The sequence below is a fragment of the Passer montanus genome, unplaced genomic scaffold (genome assembly GCF_014805655.1).
Source record: "Passer montanus isolate IOZ18808 unplaced genomic scaffold, ASM1480565v1 scaffold4, whole genome shotgun sequence".
NCBI lineage: Eukaryota > Metazoa > Chordata > Aves > Passeriformes > Passeridae > Passer > Passer montanus.
In genome coordinates this window covers 14,104,081-14,116,164 of record NW_024368818.1, presented here as the reverse complement: position 1 = coordinate 14,116,164, position 12,084 = coordinate 14,104,081, and the positions used below count along the sequence as shown (strand labels likewise).

Genomic DNA, 12,084 nt, shown 5'->3' with positions numbered 1-12,084 from the left:
TGAAACAATGTTAAAAATCACAGATCCTGAAATCTGCTGTGTACAAGTGCATCTCTGCATCAATTAACCTCATTGAGGGGAGAAAATCTTGGGTTCAGCATTTCCCTGACACTGGGTTGATACTACTCTCACCTGATGTGACTTTGAGGACAAGACATCTCACTGTGCAAAAGGCAGGACTGTGTTGCAGACCATGTCCCTACCTTTTGATGGAGCACAGCACAAGGAGCCAGAAGCAAGTCTCGAATGGGCTGGCACTGCTCAAGCAGAAAGACCAGCACACAGACAACATGGCATTGCATCTGAAGCAATTAATCCCCTCTGCAGACATGGCTAATGAAGCTGGGCAGAGCATTATGCAGATCCAGGTGTTGCTCCTATTTCTTTGTTGCTTGTGTCTGGAGCTTTGTGGAGCGGTGTGATACTGTACTGCACACAGAATTTTAATCCCCTGCTGTTAACCTTTTCAGCTTGCAACACTCAAACCACAAGGAGACAGAAGCAACTGAAAATTCCACTCAAACAAAATGTCACAAATGTTCAGGGTAATTTCCCTCTCCCCATTTTCACAATGGATTTTCCTGGAAGTACTGCCATTTATGAAGTTGTACTCAATCCTAAAAATGTACATATCTCATTGGAACATTTCAGATTACTTCTCTTTTATTATGAACATGATATTTCAGTTTTTCAAAACACGGAGACTTGGAGAAAAATCGCAGATTAACATTTTTCCCTCCTCTAAAAAGTAATTGATGTTGACTATGGAGAATACCTTTAAATCCTAAAAAATTGATTAATTTAAGGATGAAAAATAAACTCAACTTGTCTTATTTTAAATCTTCATGGTTTTTTAAAGCTAGCCCTTGTTTAAGTTAGTCATACTTTAAGTGATGTAGTTGACCTTTATGTGTGTGGATCTGTTGCTCTCTTTAGATCATTCACTGCCTGTCTTAAAATTTTCTTGTGTTTTGCAGAGCAGGCAGAAATCCTGCTGCAGACACCTGGTCCCCAGTGCATTCCTTATGCTGTGCATTCAGCTGTCCTCACAGAGCAAACACACCCTCAGAGAGTGACTCCTGCATAAGACACTATTTCAGCAGAGCCTGGACTCTTGACTATGTCTTCCTAGCACAGCTGCAATGTCAGTAAATAGCAGCTTCACCAGGGGGAAAAACATATCCAGTGTCTGGAATCAAATTGAAAGAACCATTAAACATGCTTCAGATTTCAAATGCACTGATTTGCTCAGAACAGAAGAGTAAAATATGCATTTTCAAAAGGAGAAAGATGAGCATTACTGTTCAGTTTAACACTTGGAAAATTTACCTTCTAGCTTAGGGATCAACATAGGTGTTAATGTTCCCAACTGCACTCAAGAGGCTTAGGAAGAAAAACAGCCCCCACTTCCACCAGGAATATTTACTGGACAGAGTTAAAACCCGTTGTGGGTTGTTTTGTGATAAAAGCCACAGAAGGTGTTTTAAATTTATGACTTATTTAACCTTTCCTTTAAAAGATTCATGTTGTTCTTTGGCAAGTTTTAAAAGCAGTTTTATCCACCCTCATGGAACCTGACAAGTTTTTGAATGCAAGAAGTAATAGGCTTTGTAGTGTGGGATTTTTTTTTTTAACTGGGTAGAATTTGAAAGAATTAAAGCCATGCTGTCAGCATCCCAGTTTTATGAGTTGTCTCATAAAAAAAACCAAACCAAACCAGAACAAAAAACCAAACCAAAACAAAAACAAACAACAACAACAACCAAAAAAAAAAAAACAAAAAAAACAAAAAAAACAAAAAAAACAAAAAAAACAAAAAAAACAAAAAAAACAAAAAAAACAAAAAAAACAAAAAAAACAAAAAAAACAAAAAAAACAAAAAAAAAAAAAACCAAAAAAAACCCCAACAACAACAAACTAGAAAAAAAGCCTGTTTTCTTGTAATTAATTTCTTTATCATTTTCAAAGGAGTAGATTTGTAGATCTACTCCAGCAGGGTGCTATAAAATTTACAGAATTACTTTATGATTAGCTATCCCTCTAAGAAGATTTGCAACAGAGATAATATTTTATACCTTTAAATTACTAAAAAAAATATGGAAATGACAACTTTTTAATAACAATTACATAATCTCAACTTTTCTGTAGGAGATCTTAATTCAACAGAACTGCTTCTCATTCAAATAAGTATTTCAGCTTAGCTTCTTGAGCAGAAGGTGTTTAGGAATATTCTATAAAACCTACTCAAAGTGTGTATTGTACAGACAACAATGTAGAGATAACAAAGCCTCAGATGGACAATGTGGAAAAGCAAATGTTAAACTATTATCCCAAAATTGGTGAAAGTGGAGTATTCTACAGGATATAAAAGACTATTTAAAATCTAGTTGTTAGTTTCAGAGGTGAAGGGTGAACCAAAAAGTGAGATGATCTAGAACACAGGCTTGATTGAATTAGCTGAAGATTTATAGCCTAAAGAACCAAACACAATACTAGGGAAGACATGTGCTATTTGTCTTCAGGTACATCAAAAGCATCATCTAAAAGATCACAAATTGTTTATCATATTGAGGTAAGCATTCAGGACTTAAACTGAAAAGAGAATGACTCAGACACCAGGAAATTTTCCTTCACAGCAAAGAGAATGAGGAACTAGAATAGCTTGAACTGAAGACTCTTAGGGGTGTCAGAGAGCAAGACAGAACAGCATCCATCTGATATAAATGCCCCTGCCTTGGTGAAGGAATGGCAGTAGGCTATCTGACTTCTTGACAACCACTGTGCAATAGTAGTTGTTGAGATTTGACATATGTCAGAGAATGATGATTCCATAAAACCCAGCAGGTTAGACAAAAAAATTCAAAGAAATTTAAAACAATAACTCTCCTTAACAGCTCCCACAGCTTCTGGTAATGTTTTGCCTGTGTTATTTTTTCATTATTTTATTTTTTCTCGTTGCTACAGGAAGCAACAAGGAAATTTATTTAGGCAAAGTGAGGTGTTAAGCTATACACACAGCTAATTCCAGTGATGCAGTCAGGGTAGGCAGGAGTGTACACTGGGTCAAAATTACTCTAAATAAAAATGAAACTGTTTTATCTCTCTTTTGTTGGGTGAAAGGAAGGTTTTTACTTCTAATCCTCAAATAAAAATATCTCAGTAAAATTGAGATAATGTTTGAGGTTTTAAAGCAGAAAAGAAATTCTATGTTTCCTAATTTAGACATTTTGTCAGTCTGAAGTAAACACAGGTCTGGCAGTTTAAGGCCACTTTCTCAGTTTTGAATATCCATAGCACCAATTCTGTAATATTGGCCCTATATGTAAGACTTGTGACTTCCATAGTCCAAATGACCTTTGTCATGGGAAATGAAACTCCGAAGCCAATGAGTCAACAATAAGATATCATATTTGAACAACTACAAAATGATTTGCACAAACTGACATGCCTACACACTAAATAGACACAGATTTAATTTTTAAATATTGCAAATTTTTCAAATATTTTATACTTGTTTAAGACATTTCTTAAATCTCAGTTATAGGGTTTATAATATTGATTTCAGTGAAAGTTTTCAGATTCTTGAGAAGCCTTTCAAGGAAGTAGAGAAATCCTGCCACTTTTTTCGGGACAGCTGGACTAAAAAAGTTTCAAATTGGAAAATCCTATGCTGATAAAGAGATTAAATAAATATTATAATTGACTATTTTTCCATTCAGTAGCACAATATCCTTCAAGGACAACTTCTGATTTAAATACTCCTGAACAATGCCAATGCCTGTTGTGGTTTTGTTTCATTCCATGCAGTATCCTGACAGAATTGGGACTTTGCTGTTGTGAGAATAGAATTATAGAAAACAATACACAACCTGTGATTTGAAGACCATTAACTATAGACTGCTTCAAAATTTAGCAAGAGCTAAATTGGATAATACAAGAGAGGCAGAACAAAGAGATACACTGTGCAAATTGACGGTCCCTGAAACTACTGCAATCCTTTTCAGTCACTATTTTGTGAATACTTGACAATCAACTCATTTTTTATTGTACTAATGAATTAAACAACAGTGAGTTGCAAATTTGATTTTTTTTGACTATTGGAGATGTTTTTGTTAGCTGCTCACTTTAAAAAAAAAAAGGCTGTCTTTGATAAGCTATCAAGGTATCAGGTATATGCTATCAAGATCTATCAGGTATTATTAGGAAGATACTACAAAGATATAAAGATTTTTTGGGAACTAACTAACTAACTAACTAAACTAACTAAACTAACTGGGATGATGGAGTTATCTGCTGTAGGCTGCTGCCAGTCCTGGGTGGCAGAAGGGAGCAGGGAGAGGTCTAATGCTAAGCCAGCTACAGCTGCAATCCGGTGGCCATCCAGGACAGCTGCTGGAGGTGATGTTCCTGCAGAAGCTCCTCCCCATGTTACCTTGTGCCCTGTCTTTTAACATTCTAGTTCCTTAGAGCATAGAAAGCTGCAGAGATGTCTCGTGGTTTGGTCCATTAAGTGATTCACTAGACTGAAAGAATGTTTTCAGCTCTAGGCTCTGGACAAATTATGATCAGTAAAACGCTGTGAGTTAATACCAGTGAGCTGGCAAACATAGCTTTAGGATTCCTGTGAAAACCACCTGGAAAATTCAGCACATATTCTAAACCTCTATTTCTAAGATTAAACAAAATACTAAGAGACACAGGTGTACAACAAAAATAGACTGCCTTTTGTGAACTGTTCCATTTATTTTCTATGTTAAAAATGCAGCAGGGTCTTGGAATCAGTTGAGCTGATTTCTTTTTCTCTGAAGTCCCTTTCAAGCTATAGCTAACATTATTACAGTTAATGAGTGCATTCATTAGGCTGTAGACTGGTCTCTTTTTTGTTATGCAAAAATCTGTTTGTAGGCAGGCCACATAATAGTGATGGAAATTGCTGTTCTGCCCACATCTATAATCACTCTCCTGCCAAAAATCTGACCGATAGCACTTGAAAATATATTTCTCCACCTGTGTAGGAGTTTTTGTCTCAGTGGCTTTAAAATTAATTTCACTGTATTTCTCTGCTCTTCCAAGGTTTTTTTTCCATATATTTTAAAAGCTCTAAAAGTATTGAACAGTCCTCACATTCTTCTCAAAGCACTACGGGTCTTGCAAAGGTAAATTTGTTTGGTTAATACTGAGTGGAGGGTGGCATTGCTTTTGCTGAGCAGCTGTAAACTGACGCGTTTAGATGAGCTCGTTTTATAATAACTGTGCATGCAACGAATTCTTGTTTTGCTGCCTGGCTTTTTTTAGATTGCAGTTCCTAATTTTTTTTTCCTTCCTTTTCATGCATGTTATAAAGATAAATACATTTAAGAGTAATTCAAAGAAAAGAATTTACTTGATTATTATTAGGCATTTTGGCTCATCTTTTTCTACAATATGATAGCTAGAAGTAGATATGCAGTGAATTTGGCCATACCTTACACAGGGGATTACTGGTACTAATTACTTGCTGAGTATCCAAACTTCCCCAAGCTGAGAAAGGTTGTGATGGCAACTTGAGGGATGGTAGCCTATAGCAACAGCTAATTTACATGAAAACAGAGAGTTTTGCAGCTGTGTTCATCTGTAGTTCAGAGCTGCAAAGTAATTCTGCCTGACTGTATTCGGGTGTACAAAAAAAATACTTTCCAATGTGTGATTCCTATTTCTTTACACTTGCCAGGTGTCAAACCTGACCATTTTAACTGGAGTTATATCTATACATATAATTCATATGATGTGCCCCCTAAATTGAGGGGAAATTTGCCTGAAACTCCTGAAATCACCAAGACCACTCAAATTGTGCAGTATGCTCTTTTGATTCTCAAATAATTCCTTCATGAGAAGAAGAAAAATATTTGACATATTTCCAGAAAGAAGGGTGTTTTGGGTGGCTAGACAATTTGGTTTTCTTGGGATTAAATGCCAAGTTGTGCTGAAATGGAAGTCCCTTACTTTTTTTGCTGTGTTCTCTCTAGATCAATTATTTAGAAAGGTTTTGAGGTTTGTCCAGACTAAATAAACCCAGTTTTATCCAACTTTCCTCTGACAAGCTGATTTCTAAATTTGCTGTCATTCAGGGTGTCATACTTCCTGAAGTGCCCAGCTGGTCCTTGTCTCTACAGATGCAGTGCTACCTTGAGATGCTCTGATAATGCTGAGAGTGCCATGGACGTGACTTGTTTGCTGCTGTCAGTGAGAACCAGAATGAGAGCTCTGTGGGCTGAAGATGAGAGGGCAGGGATGGAATGAGCTCTTGTGACCTCTATTGTCCTATCCCAAGTTAATGCTTGTTCACATTCCAAGCGGGCAGTTCCCACACTGTGTCCAGTCTCCTGGCTATAGTTACCAGGAGAAACTGATAAGCCTTTAATAAGGGGCAGAGAGGGAGGAGAAAGTAAGCTTTTCATGACATGTTGTAAAAAAATGAGTGGGAAGCACTTTTCTTCAGATTTTGCATTAGATACGGATGGTCAAAAGAGAGTAAAACCTAGCAAAGGGATGTGCCCTGTAGGCAAACCTAAAATTTCTTCGGGAACTGGCCATCAGACATCAGGACTGCTCCCATCAATATTTTTTTACAGGGTAAAAGATTACTTCATATCTTTGAAGTGTATTTTCCAAATATGGCAGCAGCTTTTCTTTTCAACAATGTTAATGCTGTTGAGTCATATCTAAAATTCACTCTAAGCTCCTCAAACCGTAAACTCCTCCTAGTGACAGCCTAAAAGCCACCAGTTACATAATGTTAGCAACAGCAGAAAAGAAACAAAGGAAAAATAATGGTTCATGTCTAAAGCACTTCAATTTCCTATGCATTTTTACTGTGAAAATACTGATTTTTATCTCCTCCAAAATCCCATACTTCAGAATAGCTTCAGGGCACCAGAAAGTAGAGTCCATTGATATATTTATTATGTAATCTACAAAGGTTGTATAACAAATAAAAAAAGTCATCAGGAGCAGAAATCAGGGCTTGGCAGAAATGATAAGCAAATACCTTCTGTCTTCAAATGCTGTCACAAAGCTATTTTCTATACACCCCATGTCCCTGGAATGGAGACATCTCTGGGATGACCCTAAATGCAGAAAGATCCTCAGTTTGTTCTGCTGCAGAACAGGTATGTAAACCAGTGCTGAATTTCTACTCATGATTGCTCCCATTGGTTGAGAGGATTTTTCATTACATCAAGTCCACTAGGAGAAAAAAAAACAAACAAACCCTATTCTGAATGAGTTATTTTATGATAACAGTTTACCTGGTTGAGAGGATTTTTCATTACATCAAGTCCACTAGGAGAAAAAAAAACCAAACAAACCCTATTCTGAATGAGAGTTATTTTATGATAACAGTTTACTGAGGCTGCCAGAGATGGAATGATTCCCCATCAGACATCCAGCCACTACTTTTTAGGACATGCAACAGAGATATTTAAGATAAATTCAAACATATGCATACAAATGAACAGATAACTGTGATAGCCTTACTACTTTAAAAATACTTCAGAAATGGGGAAAAATTGTTTAAGTGAAGCCATTTACTTATTTGACAGAAAATGTGACACATATAATCATATGATTTATATATGCATGCATATATATTTTTTCATATGAGTATATATTTACAGGATTTTCAGCCTGAAAAGATGCATGTAATAATCAGCATGCTATAATCTCTCGTCTGTATGCCAGCTATTAAGTGGGGTTTTTTTTACATTTGACAGTTCATTTAAGAGCTACTTAACTATGCTATGAAATATAATTCAAACCAACATTTGAGATGTTACCTCTTATTTTTGTTGCAAAGTAACACTTTTAGTAGTAAATATATTTATACTTAATGTATAAACGGGGAACAGTATGATTAAATCAGTATAAACTAATATATCTAGGTATTTCATAGAGAAGTAAACATTAAACAAAAATGAGTTTAAAAGTTGGCCAACACAAAATAAAATTTAAAGAAGCATATTTCATGTTTCAGCAGCTACTCTTAATAGCAATGCATATGTTAACGCTAAAACTTATTATTTTGGAGAGAATTTGTTTATGACTAATCAGAAACTTTAGGATGAAATTTTGAACATGGAACAGAAAGGTAAGAATGGTATGTTAACAATATTATTTTAGGACCATTTTTTTTAAAACCATGCCTTCCTAGAAAGGTTGTACTGGTCTAGTAGTACAGAGGTAAGCAGAATATTACTTTCTAAAAAGTCCTATATCTCCAGACTTTGGTGTATACTCTAGTAGATCTAGAGGGGCTAATATAAAATTTCTAATTGCATGCATAGCATGCATTCTGCATGTGCAAAGGTTTTAAAATGACAGATGTTATGTAGGATTTTTTTCAGAGAAAGAATAAGTCATTTCAAGCCCATAAATGCAATAATTAGCACACAGTTAATAAAAACCACAAATAAAATAATATTCACAGTCTCCCAGGGAGTTTAACATCCTGTTTTAACATTTTTTAACATCCTGTTCAGCAAATGCAGGAAAATATGGCAAAGGAAACCAAGCTAGACTTAGAATAATGACACAAGCAATGTGAAATTTTCCTCCTGCTGAAATCAGCTGAAGTTTTGCCACTGACATCAGTGAGGACTGCCTCTTGCTCAGAGCTCAGATCAAGACATATCCCTCTAATTAATTCAGTGCCTGCCCTCAGACAATATAATGTGTTATGACTAGCTCATCCCATCCACTCATATTAGTATTATCCATGGATATACAGAGAATTGAATTATAGAGCAACTTTATAAGCCCTTCATTTTCTAAAGCTCAATTCAGAATAATTCAGGCATCACAGAATATAAACATGACATTCTTCTAGTCAACAGTTTGAGGAGGACTCATGACTGCCTGAAAAAGTACATCACTAGACAGTCATTGGCTTCAGAGGAAGAAAATGTGTCAAAGACCTTGCAGTCTGACTGTCCCTTGTTCTATAGCATTAAAAGCCACCTTTTGCTTGAAAAGAGTGGGTCATATTGAATGTGCTGACACCTCAGAGGTGTGATGCAATATGTACATGACAAGGTTTGAGAAGTCTGTCAAAGGGATTTGTCACTGCAGCAAATCACAAATCTTTTACAAGAATCAGATCACAGGAATATATTTACATCTTGGTGGCACAAACTAATCTGAAACCAGAGTGACTTCTGTTTTATTTCTTTAAGTAATTGAGTCTCTTTGAAAAACCTGGTATAGTGGAAGCCGTCCCTTCAAACCCAAGCCATTCTATGATTTTATGATTTCTTTTGCTGAAGCATTTTTATTTTGCATTTCAACAGATTTAGAACCATCATTTTCAAAAGGGAATGAACATCTATGTACTCAGCTAATTTTATGTCAATTACTTGAGTTGCCCAGAGCTTGAAGTCTGACATTTTAAATAGGTGACCATAACTCCTACAATGAGGGATTGATTTCTGTGTTGCCATTCACACAGACAAGATAGAACTTGCTTTACTGTGCTCAAACCAAAGCTCATGAAACCCAGCAATCTCCACTAGTGGAGTTCAGTAAAAAAATTTTATATATAGTCAAGGCCCAGAAGAAGAATTTGGATAAGTTTAGCAGACATCAGCTCACATGTTCTACCTTTTTAATGGGTGAGGATTTACGTCAGCAACATGAAGGAAAAGAAGTCTGACTTGAAGTGGTCTTTAGGATCATTTCAATTTGGGTGAAGGTAAGAGTGTAAATCATAACACCTATTTACAATACCACTTTCCAAACAAGTACAGGAAACCTTAAAAAAATCACAGCCATTTGCTTCTTTACCACATCTTGGTGTTTTAGTATGTCATTGAAAAAAGTAATTTCTCTGAGAATAAATATTGCTGAGATTTCTTTCCACTGTGCTAAACCATGTGGAGGAGGAACATTTTTAAAATAAGGTGAGAGAACTCACAGATATGAAGCCCATTAGATCAGGACCATTAAATTTTGCCTAGTTTCTCTATTCAAGTGGGCCTGCTTTTCATTCAACAGCACATTTATGGCTACTTTGTTGTATTGAGTTGACAGAGATTTGCCTTAACCAAAATAGAATGAGACCCATGGGTGATCTGTACCCTGTGAAATTGCCTTCTGTATTCAAAATTTGCTTAAAAATACAAGTAGTCAAAGTGTAAAGTTGAAAACAAATGCCATCCAGAATATATTGAGAGAAAAAGCACAAAAATGTGATAAGGTGTTTACACTTCAAATAAAAATGTGTCATTTAACACACTATCTGTATTTAACTGTAAGTCTGCCAGTAAAGTATTGGTATATACTTTTAACCTATTTTTGTTGAAATTACTGAAAACAATGCTTGTACTCATGACAAGCCCTTAAGACACCATAATCATGATTTAGCTTTCAGAAATGTGGCTATGATTATCACCAGTGAATCCTGCAAGTGAAGTTTGTCAACATCTCCATGTCTGTCTCTGAGAACAGTCTATCACTAGAACTGCTCACTCATCTCCAAATATTTAGATCCGGTTTGGGAGGTTTTGGTTTTGAAAATAAAGGACTGTTTATGACCTACAGAAAAAAAATAGTTATCTATCTATCTATCTATCTATCTATCTATCTATCATTATCTAAGAAAGCTTAAATATCTGTTCTGTAGTACAATAACACAATAGGTTGTATTATAGACAAGTTCTTTCAAAAACTGCATTGCAAAATACGTTCCAGAATTAACTTATATACAGATCACATGGATGACATAAATTCAGGAAATAGTGATACAAAATCAATACCTGATTCTTTTTTGTAAAATAAATTGTAACTTCATGAAATGCATGCTTGTCTGTCTTGCAATTATATGTCACAGATTTTAAAAAAATCTGAAAATTTGAAAAATTCATTGTTTGAAAATTGACATTAGAGATGTACCTTGTTAATATTTCCAAGTGACATAAAAGAAATAGGACAAGGTGCAATGATTCCATCAGCAATTTTTATTACTTTCCTTAGTGTATCCATGTCCTAAACCAGTGATAAATTATGATAATATGTACTAATCTATTATGATTTATCAGTTCATACGTAGCAAGACCCTTCCTTGTGTCAGCACTATAAGTGAAAACCTCCAACTAAAATAGCAAATTATGTCTCCAACTAAAATGGCTCCCATATGATAATACATTTACTATCTATTTCTCTGTAAATGGTACATTAATTGTAGGGCTATATCTCTAGTTTAAAATCTTATTTACATTTAAAACATTTTCGTTCAAGGGCAAGTCTCTTGATGATTGCAACTGTTTAACACTAGCTTCATGGAAAACACTATTTGTTGCTGAGAGTAGCTTAATGAATTTTCTTGTTAGACTGTATTTCAGCCAAATCCTAACATGAATATTCCACTGGAAAACTGATTCCAAAGTTTATACATTTAGAGGACATTTTCCAGAAATTTGATTAGCATTGATCAGCTTGAACAACAAACAAAAAAGCCTCTATATCACAGCTTTGTTTTACATATCTTGAGCTTTTGGTTCCACAATTTAATTCAGTGCTTACAATACTCTAGATATTTCATAAAATTTTATGGGAACATCTTCATAACATTACAAATACTGAAGAAACAAATCTACAGATCTCTTCAGCAAACCAAGAAAGAAGCAATCTTTCTAAGCTAGAAAAAATGTGAAGTGCTGAGTCCTTATCCATGTTGCCAAGCAACAGTTTTCAACTAAGAAAATATAAAAATATAGAAGGAAATATTAGAATCAAGATGGGATCTATGCCAAAGCAGATCACTAAGCCATGTTAAACATTTGAATGCACTTTCTTGAGTCAAAGTGTCAGTAGATAATCTTCTGTTTCCCTGGCTGAAAAGAAATATTGATTGCGGGCATAGACTTGCTCTCCTAACTAGATGAAGCAGGATAAAAAGTAAAGTGAGAAGTGACTCTGAAAAGAGTTAATATTAGTAGGGTTATAGTACCTAATTGAGCTTGAAATACAAAATCATATAAGTGCCAGGAGGGATTTTGGTTGTAACAGCAAGTCTCAATAGCAGCACTTCTCAGTAAAGTCACTTACATTTGT

General features: G+C 35.2%; 1 protein-coding gene across 7 annotated transcripts in view; it reads right to left on the bottom strand.

Annotated features, from left to right (window-relative positions):
- GRM5 (glutamate metabotropic receptor 5) overlaps positions 1-12,084 on the bottom strand; it is a 243,820-nt gene that overhangs the window by 62,197 nt on the left and 169,539 nt on the right. The gene's annotated exons all lie outside the window — the stretch shown is intronic.